A 16,141-nucleotide genomic window follows, 5' to 3' on the forward strand; every position below is an offset into this window, starting at 1 on the left:
CACTTTATACCCAAAGCCATGTGGCCAAACTGGCACTACAATGACAAAAAGGAGCTAAAAAGGGTCCTAACATGCCTGAAAAGAAAGTGGAATGTCTGCGAAAAACTGCTACACTGCAAATACTCAAAATTCAATCAAATATTTCTAACAATTTTATTCTTTTAAAATACGAATCATAAGCCTGGCGTTTTCGATGAATTGCGATCAATGAGCAAAGTATTCAGAAAAAAATGTATTTGTTCTTTATATGTGCCAAAGAATACAAATGTTTTGAAGTACATAGATAAACCGTCAAAATTTTACTCACGTATAGAATTAGTTTCAGATAAGCAGCACGCCCTGAGCTAGGGAGAGAAAGAAGGGACTAAACGGAATAATGGTGGTGTCGAAGCAAAAAAGAGATGCAAATATATTAGTGTGTTTAAATGATTCTAGCGGAAAAGTGAGGAACCATTTGGTTCAGTCCTAGCATATTAAACCTATTTCCGGATGCTGATTGGGTAAGTGAAGGTGACTTCCAAAACACGAAAAAAGGAAATGTGCGTTTTCAGCTTGACACAGCACAACACTTCGGTCCTCCCAAGATGAAGCATGGGTTCACGCATGCGGTCCTGCATTGACGAACTCTAGCTGCCCTGTCAACATCGAGTGGCTCACAAAATCAGCAGTCCATAATCCACAGAAAATGTCTGGGACTATGTGGAACTACAGCCGAAATGTATCAGTCATCTTCTCCGTAATTTTGTAACTCTACAGAATCTAATCATAAATGATGACATTAGCTGAATGTGTAACACACCTCAAGAAATCACGGAGTCTATTCTTCACCGAATTGAGGCCATTATCAAGTTCACTGGCGGTTTGTTGTCCGGTATCAGCGTAATGTGTCCTGAGCATGACAAATTTTTTGTCCGGAGTGCTTGTAGCCGTAGTGAAGACTGTGACGTCACTGCCGCTGCGACCATCGCCGAATAAGGCTATGTTTTTGTCTCGCTTCTGACGCAGACGCATTAACTTATCTGCGTTCCCCGCAGGACTCAGCTGCAAGCTTGCGTTTTTTATTGGGCGTCTTATTAGGTATTTAGACCTCTACATCTTCTTTTATTACGCTATTCCACAAACCGTTAGCCGTCGCTGTGATAAAGGCGTCGTCGGCTGCAGTTTTATGTGTGATTTCCGATGCATGACGGTTGGTTGCTGCCGATTTCTGTAGGTAACGTAGTCTCTAACACCTCTCATGTTCTATCCGTATCTCCCCATTCAGACGGAGTTTGGTAAGCGCCGATATTCCTGGGGCCGGCATATCTTAGTCGCAGGAGTAAGGTCTGACCTTGACACTATGTCCAGTCACGATGCTGATTATTCGCTCTGCCACTGAACCTGAAACTCGCTTGGATTGAAGGCTCCGCTTTGGTGGTAGAACAAGATTGTAGTAAATTTATAATATTTCCCGTTGGCTATCATTTTTGCTGTGCCACAGCTATGAATGATTTTAGTAATAGTTAAGCACATATCTCAATGCAATAACAAAAATAATAATAATTTGTTTACGCCAGTGAATAACAAACAGCTTTAGCATAACGTCCAAGAAAAAGCATTTCTGAAAAAATATAGACCATGCATCGTGTAATTTATTGCAATAAAGTCTGTTAACTCTGTCTACGTGAAATCGAAGTTGTAAGCCTGCCACTCGTTTTGAAATTGTACGCGAGTGTTCATATAACACTATGAATTGATTTCTGCCCTGAAATATACGCATACCTGAAACACGGAAAAAGACACATTAATAATGCAATCTCTCTTCATATTGTGAAGTGGCAAAACCCAAGGCAAAGCGCGACGACATGGGTGGGGCGTTACTTGAAAGAAACACAACTAAGTTTTTCAATGGAGCTCTAACGGCAAACACGATATAATACTCTTTCAGAGTGTCCTAAAACTGGGCCTTATGCGTTCAATTTGAGCAGGACAAATGAGTTTGACATCTGCGCACTACACTCCCTAATAACCAGGAAACAAAAGTAGAAACAAATTTGCATAATTCTGGAAAAAGACTTTGTAAGTAAGAGAATCTGTTCAGTCACCTGAATTTACGGGTGGTTAACTCAGAAAAGGGTATCGATCACCACGTGTTCTGATGAGATAAAAAGTGGGAATAAACGCATTACACATTCTACGGCAAGTTCTAAAGCAAAATGCACGATTTTTCATAATTCCAACACTCTCATAATTTCCAGTTACGTCAATATAACCCGAATGGTCGGAGCTTTCTACAAGCATTATGCTGAAAGCTGTTGGTCGAATGGGCCGGTACAAAATTCACAGGACAAATGTCTGAATCGCTTCTGCTTGTGGTGCCCAAGAAGAGATCGTACTTTGCACTTAAAACCACATGAGACGTCCAACTGAAAAATACGTGTCCAGCACTCTGGCCGGAAGAGGTCAAAGCTCTGACATTTCCACAAGAGATACCTGCCCTCTGCTGTATACAAAGATACCCCGCTCCAGCACATAGAATCGGCTAGTGGTTGGTCGCCTGCAGACAGCACCGCGAGGGGGGACGATTCTGTCAGCACTGCCAACAGAGACGTCCAGTTGAGTAGCGAGGTGTTTGATTGTGATCCGTCCATCACCTCGACTGAGAGTGTCCGCACGTTCCAACACTGCAGGAGTCACAGCTGTCTGCGTCCGGGCGGTATGCAGGAGAACGGTCAGGTTCGCGACCTGGTTGCGATGATGAGAGACGTCTCTCCCAACCACTCACCGTGCTCTGATTCACTGCCAGGTCTCCGTAGACATTCTGCAAGCACCCATGAATATCTGCCATGCTTTGGGTTCCCTCCAAAAGAAAGTTAATGACAGCTCTCTGCTTGGAAGGCACCTCCATTACGGACGCCATTTTGAAGGCTGCGTATAACACCACCACATATGAAAACTTTATGAAACTACATGGGCAGAAGCGCGAATATTCTTGCGCGTGTCAGAACTATTTCTACATTTTTTTCAACCGAAACTGGCCAAGAAAAAAAAGTGTAGCATTTGTTGTATTTTGTTTGTGGAGGGTTTTCCCTTTCTGTCTTACCCTGCTCAGCTTCCTGACGTTTACCAGTTCTATCTGTGCATTCTCGAATGAAGTCAGTTCTGTTGTTGTGTTGTTGACTGGACCTGATGGGATACCAGTTCGATTTTACACAGAGTACAAACTTGCCCCCTTCTTGCAGTGGTGTACCGTAGGTCTCTAGAAGAGCGTAGCGTTCCAAAAGATTGTAAAAGGGCACAGGTCATCCCCGTTTTCAAGAAGGGACGTCGAACAGATGTGCAGAACTATAGACCTATATCTCTAACGTCGATCAGTTGTAGAATTTTCGAACACGTATTATGTTCGAGTATAATGACTTTTCTGGACACTAGAAATTGTAGGAATCAGCGTGGGTTTCGAAATCGTGTGAAACCCAGCTCGCGCTATTCGCCCACGAGACTCAGAGGGCCATAGACACGGGTTCACAGGTAGATGCCGTGTTTCTTGAGTTCCGCAAGGCGTTTGATACAGTTCCCCACAGTCGTTTAATGAACAAAGCAAGAGCATATGGACTATCAGACCAACTGTGTGATTGGATTGAAGAGTTCCTAGATGACAGAACGCAGCATGTCATTCTGAATGGAGAGAAGTCTTCCGAAGTAAGAGTGATTTCGGGTGTGCCGCATGGGAGTGTTGTGGGACCGTTGCTGTACACAATATATATAAATGACCTTGTGGATAACATCGGAAGTTCACTGAGGCTTTTTGCGGATGATGCTGTAGTATTGAAATGCAGGAGGATCTGCAACGAATTGACGTATAGTGAAGGGAATGGCAATTGAGTCTCAGTGTAGACAAGTGTAATGTGCTGCGAATACATATAAAGAAAGATCCTTTGTCATTTAGCTACAATATACCAGGTCGGCAACTGGAAGCAGTTAATTCCGTAAATTATCTGGGAGTACGCATTAGGAGTGATTTGAAATGGAGTGAACATATAAAATTAATGGCCGGTAAAGCAGATGCCAGACTGAGATTCATTGGAAGAATCCTAAGGAAATGCAGTCCGAAAACGAAGGAAGTATATTACAGTACACTTGTTCGCCCACTGCTTGAATACTCCTCACCGGTGTGGGATCCCTACCAGATAGGTTTGATAGAAGAGATATAGAAGATCCAACGGAGAGCAGCGTGCTTCGTTACAAGATCATTTAGTAATCGCGAAAGCGTTACGGAGATGATAGATAAGCTCCAGTGGAAGACTCTGCAAGGGAGACGCTCAGTAGCTCGGCACGGGCTTTAGTTGAAGTTTCGAGATCATACCTTCACCGAGGAGTCAAGCAGTATATTGCTCCCTCGTATGTATAGCTCGCGAAGAGATCATGAGGATAAAATCAGAGAGATTAGAGCCCACACAGAGGAATACCGACAGTCTTTCTTTCCACGAACAATACGAGACTGGAATAGAAGGGAGAACCTATAGAGGTACTCAAGGTACCCTCCTTCACACACTGTCAAGTGGCGTGCGGCGAATGGATGTAGGTGTAGATGTAGATATCACTTCATGCATATGTGTGCTTTTACCCTCACGGAATGTTAAAATCTCAAATTCAAGCACGTGGGTAGGTCCTGTTAAACGTAGCCTGCAAATTTCTTGTCATTTTCTAGACTAATTTGTCCATGCCGATCTGTTGGCCGAAAGTAAGCTTAGAAACTGAGGAACTGAAATGCACTGTCTCGCGAAAAAAACTGAATCAATCAGAAGGATAGGAGGAAACGAAATGCAGCTTCACATGTTGAGACGTTATTTCACTAATTACAAAGTCGGGCCACATTTACAAAGGAGCCACTTAGTAGTACGATGTTGCACCACCTTTGGCCTAGATGCAAGCATTTGTTTCGATTGGGCAGATGCCATACAGCAGTCGTATCCTCTTCTGACCTATGGGGCCGTAGTGTGGTGAAAGAAGGTAGAACATCGGGTTGCTGCTAAAGAGCTTGCTAAGCTGCGGAGATTGACCTGCTTAGCCATAACGGGCGGAATTAGCAGCACACCAACCGCTGGAATGGAAGCCATGCTAGACGTGCCTCCACTTCACCTTTGGGTTAAGATGGAGGCAGCAGCTGGGGCATACAGAATTAAAACTGGTCAAAACTGGGTCTCATTCGGATATCCAGAATCACACACTAACATAGTGAGTGAGGTAAATATAGGTATGGCTGGGGAAATGCCCGCTGACTATACAATAACTCCTAACTGCTTCGACAAGCCTTACAACATAATAATTGGAAGTAGGTAGCAGTGGGAGAAAACAGTTCGACACCGTGCGGGAGACATCGTTTGGTTCACCGATGGGTCGAAAACAGATCAAGACGTTGGGGCAGGGTTGTACGGGGTTCAGCCAAGACTGGAGTGCAGCATCTCTCTAGGGAAACTGACCTCCTTATTCCAAGCAGAAATTATTGCAATCACGGCATGTCTGGAGGAGAATATGAGTAGGTGCTACAACGACCGTAGCACCTACATCTATTCAGACAGCCAGGCAGCCCTGAAATCATTGGCAGCTCCTGCAACAAGATCCAAGATTGTTGCAGATTGCCACAGGGCTCCGGTGGAGCTAGGGGGAAGCAATAGGGAGTACCTAGTGTGGGTCCCTGCCCACTCAGGGATCTGTGGCAATGAACAAGCCGATAGATTGGCTAGGACGGGGGCAACAACTCCATTTATTGGACCGGAACCTATCTTGATAATCACCAAGGCTGCGATAAAATTAGAACTACGGAACTGGCTTAGGAAACAACACATAGGATATTGGACAAAGGTTCATAAACAAAAACATGGTCAGGTAATTATGCCCAAGCCATGTTTTAAAAGAAGCTCTTTAATCCTGGAATTGAACAGGAAAGAGATCAAACTCATGACTGGACTGATGACCGGCCTTGGGAACTTCAAAAAACACCTACACACAATGGGTATAATCGAAGAGGACCCTAAATGTAGGATCTGTGAAGAGGGCGAAGAAACTGCATCACACCTAATCTTTGAATGCACGGCATTGGAGAGTAAAAGATACAGAATCTTCGGGACAGCTAGACTTGAAGAAATTTTGTCTAACAAAACACTGGTATAGGGACTCCCTGCACTATTCAAGGGCACTGGTTGGCTTTACTAGATATACTCGTACAGGGAGCGATACCACACAATAAACCTAGTTTCGGTGAGGGCAGTGGCGGGTTAGACCTTAGTTGTTTTAGTTCTCCTGTTGAAATCCTCTTCTGAGGGATGTTCACCCACAGTTGATACAGCTCGATAGCATGGATATTGGCAGTGTGATGGAATTGACGTCCTAGCTGGTCCCGCACCTGTTCTATCAGGCTAAAGCTGGAGATCACCCCGGCTACAGGAGTATCTGAAAATCACGCAGACAGTTCATAAAGACACGTGGCATGCGTGGACGAGCATTTACCTGTTGATAAATGGCACAATGATTTTGTCAAACAGGAGGTAATGCATGAGGACGAGAATGTCTGGGACATACTGTTGTGTCGAGAGAATTCCCTCAGTCACTAGCAGCTTTGACCTGAAGTCTTACCCGAAGGCTCCCACACCATGACGCCGGAGTGACCACGCTGTGTCTCTCCAAAAGATGTGAACAATGGGACCTCTTCCAGGTCGCCTCTGAACTCACCGATAACGGTCATCCAGAACAGCAAACAACAGCTTTCAAGTCTCGACACGCGCTCCAAGCTCATTTGTTTGTGATGCGGTGTATCGTGTTCGTGCCCCTTATACTCTGGTCAACCAGAACATTGTCACCACCTACGTACGAGGGTCAGTCAAATGAAAATCTTAAATTTGTGATAACAAATCGAAAGTTTGTGCCGTTATCGGGTAAGTTGGTAAGCTTACTACAAACAGCGTGCAGAATGGCCTGCAGGTGGCAGCATACTCCAGATGCACACATACCGTCGCAGTATCAGTACAAAGATGGACGCCCCACTTGCGACTTGCACCAGGGAAGAACAGCGTTCTGTAATTCGGTTTTCGCGTAGTGAAGGTGCGAAACCTATTGAAATTCATCGACGAATGAAGGTTCAGTACGGTGATGCATGTTTGTCACAGCAGCAAGTCTACGAATGGAGTAGGAAGTTCGCAAATGGTGTGACTTCAGTGGAAGATGCTCCTCGTCCAGGTCAGGCACAGCGACTTGTGACTCCACAAAACATTGCAGCAGTTTGAAGCCATAGTGAAGGAAAACCGCCAAGTGACATTGAATGACATTGCAGCATGTTTACAGATTATTCATGGGTCAGCACACCACATTGTGCATGATGTGCTCCAGTTTCACAGAGTGTCTGCAAGATGGGTGCCACGGCAGCTGACTCCTGAATTGGCGCTTTGAACGAGAAGGTGATGCCTTCCTTGCAAGAATCGTTACTGGCGACGAAACCTGCGTTCACTTCCACCAACCGGAAATGAAGAGAGCGAGCAAGGAATGGCGCCATTCCTCATCACCAAAACCAAAGAAGTTTCGAACAGAACCATCAGCAGGGAATGTTATGCTGACTCTCTTTTGGGACGACAAAGACGTCATTTTGGAGCATTACAGGCCTAGAGGGACCACTGTCACCAGTGCATCATAGAAAGATCTTCTAAAAAATCATCTGCGGCCTGCAATCAAATCAAATTGACATGGATTGCTGTCAGCAGGTGTCCTTTTGTAGCATGACAATGCAAGGCCCCACAGTGCCCGTACAACAGTTGCAACAATCACAGACCTGCATTTTGAGTGTTCTTCCTCATCCACCATACTCACCAGACCTTGCCCCAAGTGATTTCCATATGTTTGGACCACTCAGAGACGCAATGGCAGGAAAGAAGTTCCGTTCTGATGAAGAGGTACGCCACGTGGTGCATGAGTGGTTGCGCGGATTACCAAAAGAATTTTTTTCTACAGCAATGTATGCACTTTGTAAGCGCTTGAGGACTTGCATTGAGCGTGGGGGAGATTATGTTAAAAAGTGATACAGCTTTGTATCACTTCTGCACAATAAATAATATTTAAAAAATATTTAAGGTTTTCATTTGACTCACCCTCGTAGAAGCCGGTAGGTCCACCTTTGGCACGAATAACAGTGATGACGCGTTGTGCCAAAGAAGCAATAAGGCCTATTAGCTTGCTGGAGGGAGCTAGCGCCACATCTCCACACACTAGTTGCTTAATTACAGTAAATTCCGTGGAGAAGGCGATAAGCTATTGACGGCACGTTCAATCACATTCCAGATGTGTTCGTTCGGGTTTAGATCTAGCGAGTTGGGGGGGCCAGCATATCAACTGGAACTCGCCACTGTGTTCCTCGAACCACTCCATCACATTCGTGGTCTTGTAATGTGGTGTATTATCTTGTTGAAAAATGCCACTGCTATCTAAACAGATCTGGTCTGCAGCCAGTGCGCGATACTCCTTGACCGTCGTGATGCCCTGCACGATTTCTTTTGAACCCATGGATGCCCCGTGAATCTTCTCCAGAGCATAATGGAGCCTCCTCCAGCTTGTCTCCGTCCTGCAGGTGTCAAGGAGCTGTTCTCCTGAAAGATGACAAATTCGCTCCCTTCCATCGGCATGATGAAGAAGATACCGGTATTCATCAGATCGTGCAACGCTCTGCCAATGCCCCAAGGTCCAGTGCCGATGGTTACGTCCCAATTCCAGTCGTAGTTGCCAATGTCGTGGTGTTTACATTGGCTCATGCACGGGTAGTCGGCTGAGGAGTCCCATCATTAGCACTATTGTGCACTGTGTGTTCTGGCACACCTGGAATCTGGCGAGCATTAAAGTCTTACGTTAGGTCCTCCACAGTTCACCTCCCAACCTGTTTTACCTGTCTGCCCAGCCTACATCCTCTGGCATCTGTAGTGAAGGGTGGCGTCTGGACGTGGCTTCACCTTCCTTTCGCCACGTGTCAAAGAAACTCACCACAGCACTCCTCGAACATCCGACAAGTCGTGCAGTTTCCAAAATGCTCGTGCTGAGCCCCCGGGTCATCACAATTTGCACCCGGTCAAACTCAGACAGATCGCGCGCATTGCATGCACCGTGCTTGTGTCTGCCTAGCAGCCATTTCTTGCCAGGTGACATTGGCCTCCTGGACTGGTTTATATCGATCGTCGATCGGTGGTCGAAATGTTCTGGCTGATCTGTGTATAACCCTGTCAGGTCTGGTAACAATACTAAACACCAACTACATTAACACACTATGTTGGCCGTTCTACCTAAACCTCTACATGTTGGGACAGCGGTTAGTCTCGACATCTCTACATCTCGAGGTACCGGTCTCGATTCCAGACCGGGTCGGGATTTTCTTCGTTCGGGGACAGGATGTTTGGGTTGTCCTAACCATTACATCTCATACTATCGACGCGCAACTCAAGTGGCGTCAGATGGTTCCTAAGCGGCGCAAAAATCCCGTAGGGGGTCTCCCAACAAATGTCATACTATCACTTACATGCCCAACCGTGGTGTTTACATGTACGAAGTTAAGTACATTGGCCTCCGACAATATATTCTTGGTACCTCCCTTCTTTTGTCGGGTAGTTCTCAACATCAGGGATGAATCTCGCCGAATGAACTAAGACCTTTGCGTCAGTCCGCTTTCGGGCCGGCTGTTGATAGCTGAAATCGAAAAGAAATGGATCCTTAAGCGTTCGCTTCCTGTAAACCTTGTGGCTGAGACAGCAGATGGATTTTTAACACATGTGGTAGGCGACAATGAAATGTAAGGCGCCGCCTTTTTCTACATCTATCGTCCACTCGATGTTGATCCGAACTGTGATGCGGTGTTCCAAGAAATACAGAAATTTTTCACGCTACCTTGACTAGACGGCTACGGTGTCTAAGGGTGAAGATGTCTCGGTATTCTGGATCTCGTGTCCAAGGCGATATGCTGGAAGCTCTCGATGAATAGATTAGCCATGCTTGCAACTAAAAGCCTCCCCAACGCAACACCGTCCATCTGTTTGAAATACTTCAAATGGTTCAAGTGGCTCTGAGCACTATGGGACTTAACTTCTGAGTTCATCAGTCCCCTAAAACTTAGAACTACTTAAACCTAACTAACCTAAGGACATCACACTCATCCATGCCCTAGGCAAGATTCGGACCTGTGTCCGTAATGGTCACGCGGCTCCAGACTGTAGCGCCTAGAACCGCACGGCCACTGTTTGAAATTCTCTGAGTCAAAAACAAATAACGTAGCGCCAGGTTGTGCCTGAATTGCCCCACCAACATTCGATCAGTGAAGTGGAAAACGAGATCTATCTTCGTTGGGAACACGCATAAACAATGTGGGAAGAATGTACAAAACCAATCAGGACTACGGAAGATCAAGATCACCTCCACAAAATTTCATTGCCACTTTGAAGAACATCTTACCCACAATTACACACATCTCAATCACTACCCCCCCCCCCCCCAAACACATTCCTCGTCCCCCCTCTATCCCCTCCATGAAATTCATGAGCGAAATTCTGCGTGCAAAAAGTCTCTTTGAGTGTGCAGAAAGCACATATACGGCAGAGCTATTACAACATAGTCCTTGATTTATAATTGCTTCAAATACGCAGATTTCCACTCCCTGTCAATATTCCCAAGGAAACTGTATGACTGAATCCTCGTTTTAATTATTTTTTGTAGCTGATGACACTACAAACAAAGTTTCTGCCTTATATACATTACTATACATGTGCTTACTAATAGACGATTTCTCTATCAAGAGCGACAATCAAGCCAACCCTATGATGTACAGCAAGAATTTCTGTATGTGGCCGTCTTTCCTTCCGTCAAACATCAAAGCAACCGCTGCCAACAGTTCCAAGTCACCTTTCTTTCTTCATTTTTCAGTCAGGGACATTACTTAGTTATACCCCTATCTTCTTTAACCGTGCTTTATCACGTTCTCCTTACTCCCCCTCCGTCCATCCTTTGTCTCGCACCCATCGATGCTTGCTAGTTCTTGCAGTTTAAATCATCCATAAAGCAGTTCATTATTATTGTTGTACTTCTCACGAACGAATGTGTTTTCTACTGCACTATACTAATTTCTAAATGCTGCATTCTGTATTGGATGTAACTTATTACGCGATTATCGTAATACACTACTGGTAATTAAAATCACTACACCACGAAGATGACTTGCTACAGACGCGAAATTTAAGCGACAGGAAGATGCTGTGATATACAAATGATTAGCTTTTCAGAGCATTCACACAAGTTTGGCGCCGGTGGTGACACCTACAACGTGCTGACACGAGGAATGTTTCCAACCGATTTCTCATACACAAACAGCAGTTGACCGCCGTTGCCTGGTCAAACGCTGTTGTGATGCCTCGTGTAAGGAGGAGAAATGCGTACCATCACGTTTCCGACTTTGATAAAGAACAGATTGTAGCCGATCGCGATTGCGGTTTATCGTATCGCGATATTGTTGCTCGCGTTGGTCGAGATCCAATGACTGTTAGCAGAATAAGGAATCGGTGGGTTCAGGATGGTAATACGAAACGCCGTGCTGCATCCCAAAGGCCTCTTTGTACTAGCAGTCGAGATGACAGGCATCTTATCCGCATAGCTGTAACGGACCGTGCAGCCACGTCTCGAACCCTGACTCAACAGATGGGGACGTTTGCAAGACAACAACAACCATCTGCACGAACAGTTCCACGACGTTTGCAGCAGCATGGACTACCAGCTCGGAGACCGTGGCTGCGGCTACCCTTGTCGCTGCATCACAAAGGGGGGGGGGCTCTGAGCACTATGGGACTCAACATCTTAGGTCATAAGTCCCCTAGAACTTATAACAACTTAAACCTAACTAACCTAATGACATCACACACACCCATGCCCGAGGCAGGATTCGAACCTGCGACCGTAGCAGTCCCGCGGTTCCGGACTGCAGCGCCAGAACCGCACGGCCACCGCGGCCGGCCGCTGCATCACAGACAGGAGCGCCTGCGATGGTGTACTCAACGACGAACCTGGGTGCACGAATGCCAAAACGTCATTTTTTCGGATGAATCCAGGTTCTGTTTACAGCATCATGATGGACGCATCCGTGTTTGTCGACATCGCGGTGAGCGCGCATTGGGAGCGTGTATTCGTCATCGCCATACTGGCGTATCGCCCAGCGTGATGGCATGGGGCGCCATTGGTTACACGTCTCGTTCACCTCTTGTTCGCATTGACGGCACTTGGAACAGTGCACTTTACATTTCAGATGTGTTACGACCTGTGGCTCTACCCTTTATTCGATCCCTGCGAAACCCTACATTTCAGCAGGATAATGCACGACCGCATGTTGCAGGTCCTGTACGGGCCATTCTGGATACAGAAAATGTTCGACTGCTGCCCTGGCCACCACATTCTCCAGAACTCTTACCAATTGAAAACGTCTGGTCAATGGTGGCCGAGCAACTGGCGTATCACAATACGCCAGTCACTACTCTTGATGAACTGTGGTATCGTGTTGAAGCTGCATGGAATGTCCCCTTGTGTAGTTTATCTCCTTCGATATTGACTTTCATTCAGACAGCCTATTTTAGATATATCGTCTGTAGCTAAAATATGTGTATGTTACTTTATGTCATATTTCTCGTCAACGTTTTCGATGTTGTAGGAGGAAGGAAGATGCTTAGTACAGACATTTAGTAAACACTCGGTTATTTGCAGGCGGAATATGCCCTCTGCGGATTATCCGCGGCCTATTTCTCCTACTTTTCCTACTCCTGAAAATGTCCCATTAATTTGGGAGTGGTCATCGGCGGGTGATAATGTTACCTTAGAACACGAGTTTAGTAACCAACTTGCCGCTCGAAAACTGCAAGACCTGGACCTTATTTTCTTTCAAAGTAGTGTGTCAAAATGTGTGTGAAATCTTATGGGAATTAATTGCTAAGGTCATCAGTCCCTAAGCTTACACACTATTTAACCTACATTATCCTAAGGACAAACACACACACCCATGCCCGAGGGAGGACTCGAACCTCCGCCGGGACCAGCCTCACAGTCCAAAACTACAGCGCCTGAGACCGCTCGGCAAATCCCGCGCGGCTTCAAAGTATTGTAAGACAGAGCGAAATTTGATTGTACGACATTCGTTGTAAGTATCGAAATTTCACGTATACCATGATGATTAAGAAAGAAATTATAGCAAAAGCAAGTTAATTGTTTTAAATTATGATATTGTAGTTTCGAGCAACCTTAATACATTACTATATACTTTAATTGCAAATTATCCACGGATTTAGATTATCCACGGTTTTCAAGTCCACAATTACAGCTTATAATCGAGAATTTACTGTACTATACTGAGATAAGTGCAAGCAATAATTTACACTTAGGTGGCGAAAGTAATGGAATAGCGATATGCGCATACAAAGATGGCGGGAGTACCGCGTACACAAGATTTAGAAGGGTAGTGCATTGGCGTACCTATCATTCTTACTCAGGTGGTTAATGTGAAACGTTTTCCGACGTGATTCTGGCCGCAAGATGGAAATTAACGGTTCTTGAAGGCGGCTCAGTTTGTCAACAAGCCTCTGTGCTAGCGGCTGGTGGCTTCATATTGCTTGGAGACCATTTACAGGCCATCGTGGACTTTATGTTGTCAAACAACGATGGAATTGTCACTGGACCCTAGTTGCTCGTGATTAGTTCGAAGAACATTCTGCAAAATTCGAGCGAATGATTTTGGCCACCTAGATCGCCCGACATGAATCCCATCGACAATCGCGGGACTTAATCGCGACGTCAGTACTTGCACAAAACCCTGCACCGGCAATACTTTTGCAGTTATGGACGGATATCGAGGCAGCATGGATCAGTATTTCTTCAGGAGACTTCCAACGACTTGCTGAGTGAATGCAGCGTCGACTTGCTGCACTTTACCGAGCAAAAGAAGATCCGACACAACACTGGAAGGTAGCCCACGACATGTATCACTTCGGTGTAAATACGTGGAGACTTTAAAATGTAAGTTCCACACGTCGTCCCACGCTATGACCACTGTGCGGCAACAGTGGCTTTTTGTCAGAAGGGAGTACATCTCCAATGTTTTCTGGAGACGCAGTTCTTCTTCGAGTAAAGGTTTCCCACTGTGCGAAATGGGGCAACCACTGGTAACGATGATCGAAATTGAAGTAAGGAGGATGGTACAACTCTTGTTGGTGGAAAGTCCAAATTGCACAAAGATTGCAAGGAAATTCTTGGCGTATATGGAACAAATGCAAAATGCCACCAGCCGCAGTGAAATGGCGCCAACTGTTTGATGAGAGCCGCACAGACGACGGTGATGTTGCTCGGGAAAGAATGCCATCGACATCGAGCTCAGACGACAGAATTCGCAGCAGTCGCAGATTTTCCGCTACTGGCGAAGTTGACACGGCAATTCTGGGACAGCTCCGTGAGCAAACAGAGCATTTCTGCCGTCGAGGAATGAACGATTGGTAGGACGTTTCCACAGTTGTTTACAAAAACTTCCTAACTACCCTGAAAAATAATGTCATGTATCTGTGTTACTTTGAAGTGAAGTGCATTTTTCAATTACTTGGCCTGTCATAACAGCGTCTAACTTACTTTTTGAAGTCCCATCTTATGGTTTTAAGTTCTGTCATCGTAGCAACAGAAAATTCTTATCTCGATGGATAGTATGTTCGATTTTTCAAGCTAGTTTTATACACTTCAATACCTGTTCAAGATCATTTGCCTCAATGTTCGAACCCAAAAATATCGATATAAACTACGATGAAAAAATTCAAGCTAAAAACAATTAATAAAAACGATAGTAATATGCGAGAAGTGTTCAGTAAATAATGCAACAAAGTCATTTCTCGGCCAATTTCGGTTAAAAAGCTACGGAATTTGTTGTAGGACATCGTGGAATATTTCCGCACATGCCCTGTAGTTTCATGAAGTTTCAGCAGGTGGCCACGCTGTAACCAGCTTTCAAAATGGTGTCTGTAAAGGAAGTGCGTTCCGAGCAGAGAGTTGTCATTGAGTCTCTTTAGACATCGTCGCAGATATTCATAGGCGCTCGCAGAATGTCTACGGAGAACTGACAATAATCAAAAGCGCGGTGAGTCGTTGTGCAAGGCATCTGTCATAAACACAACAAGGTCGCGTAAACCTGTCCGATCACGCGCGTGCCAGCCGGCTGGATACAGCTGTGCTATCCTTAGGCAAGCGTGCGACGCTACTACAACGCAAACGAACTTCTCTTTCTCCATGACAACGAAAGGTCGCACACAAGTCTCCGTACTCGAAAGGCGCTCACAAGACTTCTTCGACTGTTCTTACTCAGCCACCCTATAGCATGGATATCGCACATTCCGACTTCCATCTGTTTGGCCCAATAAAAGATGCACTCCATGGGAAGCAATTCATGGATGATGGCGAGGTTATTGGTGCAGCGAGATGCTGACCCCGGCATGCGGGCCCTCCCAGTAAGGTGGTGCATTGAACATAGATTATGTTGACAAGTAAGGTTTTGTAGCTTAAAGTATGGGACAGTATGGTGTGTTGGAATCCTGAATAAAACCAACTTGCTTTCAGAAAAACATGTGTTGTATTAGTTACTCAGAGCGAGTGGTTTAGCTAATTACACTACTGGCCATTAAAATTGCTACACCACGAAGATGACGTGCTAAAGACGCGAAATTAACCGACAGGATGAAGTTGCTGTGATATACAAATGACTAGCTTTTCAGATTATTCACATAAGGTTGGCGCCGGTGGCGACACCTACAACGTGCTGACATGAGGAAAGTTTCCAACCGATTTCTCATACACAAACAGCAGTTGACCGGCGTTGCCTGGTGAAACGTTGTTGGAAGCCTCGTGTAAGGAGGAGAAATGCATACCATCGCTTTTTCGACTTGATAAAGGTCGGATTGTAGCCTATGTCGATTCGGTTTATCGTATCGCGACATTGCTGCTCACGTTGGTCGAGATCCAATGACTATTAGCAGAGTATGGAATCGATGGGTTCAGGAGGGTAATACGATACGCCCTGATGGATCCCAAGGGCCTCGTATCACTAGCAGTCGAGATGACAGGCATCTTATCCGCATGG

This window comes from Schistocerca americana, chromosome 9 (assembly GCF_021461395.2).
Source record: "Schistocerca americana isolate TAMUIC-IGC-003095 chromosome 9, iqSchAmer2.1, whole genome shotgun sequence".
Lineage (NCBI taxonomy): Eukaryota > Metazoa > Arthropoda > Insecta > Orthoptera > Acrididae > Schistocerca > Schistocerca americana.